Source organism: Danio rerio, chromosome 16, assembly GCF_052040795.2.
Source record: "Danio rerio strain M-AB ecotype USA chromosome 16, GRCz13ab, whole genome shotgun sequence".
Lineage (NCBI taxonomy): Eukaryota > Metazoa > Chordata > Actinopteri > Cypriniformes > Danionidae > Danio > Danio rerio.
Window position 1 is genome coordinate 58,882,299 of NC_141036.1, and position 1,788 is coordinate 58,884,086.

The window sequence follows — 1,788 nt, forward strand, 5'->3', positions numbered from 1 at the left end:
TTTGATGTGAAATGATGAGTGAAAAGCTTAGATAACCGGTTTCGAAGCAAAGATGCTTAAATTTTCTGTTATGCCCTTCCTATACACTCCCCGGCCACTTCATTAGGTACACCTAACTAGTACTGGGTTGGACACTCTTTTGCCTACAGATCTGCCTTAATCCTTCATGGCAGATTCAACAAGATACTGGAAATATTCCTCAGAGATTTTGCTCAATATTGACATGATAGCATCACACAGTTGCTGCAGATTTGTCAGCTACGAGTCTCCCATTACCCTTTATCCCAAAGGTGCTCAATTGGATTGAGCTCTGGGGACTGTGGAGGCCATTTGAGTACAGTGAACTCATTGTCTTACTTAAAGAAACCAGTCTGAGATGATTGAGCTTGACATGACATGGTGTGTTATCCTGCTGGAAGTAGCCATCAGAAGATGGAGACACTGTGCTCATAAAGAGATGGACATGGTCAGCAGCAATACTCAGGTAGGCTGTGGCGTTGACACGATGCTCAGTTGGTACTAATGAGCCCAAAGTGTGTCAAGAAAATCTCCCCCACACCATTACACCACCACCAGCCTGAACCGTTGCAGGATGGATCCATGCTTTCATGTTTTTGATGCCGAATTCTGACCCGAGCATCCAAATGTGTGAGCAGAAATGGAGACTCATCAGAGCAGGCAACGTTTCTCCAATCTTCTATTGTCCAGTTTTGGTGAGTCTGTGTGAATTGTAGCCTCAGTTTCCTGTTCTTAGCTGACAGGAGCGGCACCCGGTGTGGTCTTCTGCTGCTGTAGCCCATCCGCCTCAAGGTTGGACGTGTTGTGTGTTCAGAGATGCTCTTCTGCAGAGATCGGTTGTAACGAGTGCTTATTTGAGTTACTGTTGCCTTTCTATCAGCTGGAACCAGTCTGGCCATTCTCCTCTGACCTCCGGCATCAACAAGGCATTTGCGCCCACAGAACTGCCACTCACTGGATATTTCCTCTTGTTCAGGCCATTCTCTGTAAACCCTAGAGATGGTTGTGCGTGAAAATCCCAGTAGATCAGCAGTTTCTGAAATACTCAGAGCAGCCCGTCTGCCACCAACAACCATGCCAAGTTCAAAGTCACTTAAATCCCCTTTCTTCCCCATTCTGATGCTCAGTTTGAACAGCAGCAGATCGTCTTGATCATGTCTACATGCCTAAATGCATTGAGTTGCTGCCATCAGATTGGCTGATTAGAAATGTGCGTTAACGAGCAGTTGGACAGGTGTACCTAATAAAGTGGCCGGTGAGTGTATTTTTTTTTAGGGCAACAGTATCTCCAGCTGTTAAGTACCATCAACATCAAAAGCTGCTGGTCAGCCCAGGATTCAGCAAACAAATCTCTTATTAACCAGCATCCTAGCCTGCTACAGACCTGAACAGTGCAGTGGCCTATTTTAAATCCAAAGAAAAGAAAGATATCCAGAGATGCCTTTTCAAGTTGTAAAGAAATCTGTTTTGAAACTAATGAAGTCAGTGATGTACTTTAAATATCTCGCCTGGCATGTTTACTGTTTCCAAATGTTTTTTAAAATGAAATAAAAGTGTTCAATGGGGGAAAACATTGTTGTTTTTAACATTTAACAGAACATATGTTGGAAAAGTAATCACAATACCGTGAAACTACCGTGGTATTTTTATCAAAGGTTATCACACCGTCAGAAAATTATATGCAACATTGCAGTTTTGTGCATAAATCTAATGTGATCAGATTGTTGTCCGCAGTTTTTAGTAACCATTATCTATTCTTTTTCTCTACAG

The 1,788-nt window shown here is 43.0% G+C and overlaps 2 protein-coding genes across 13 annotated transcripts in view; both read left to right on the top strand.

Moving 5' to 3' along the window:
* smpd5 (sphingomyelin phosphodiesterase 5) overlaps window positions 1–1,788 on the top strand; it is a 706,732-nt gene that overhangs the window by 417,870 nt on the left and 287,074 nt on the right. The gene's annotated exons all lie outside the window — the stretch shown is intronic.
* Window positions 1–1,788, top strand: part of plekhg4b (pleckstrin homology domain containing, family G (with RhoGef domain) member 4B) — a 156,847-nt gene that overhangs the window by 154,689 nt on the left and 370 nt on the right. The gene's annotated exons all lie outside the window — the stretch shown is intronic.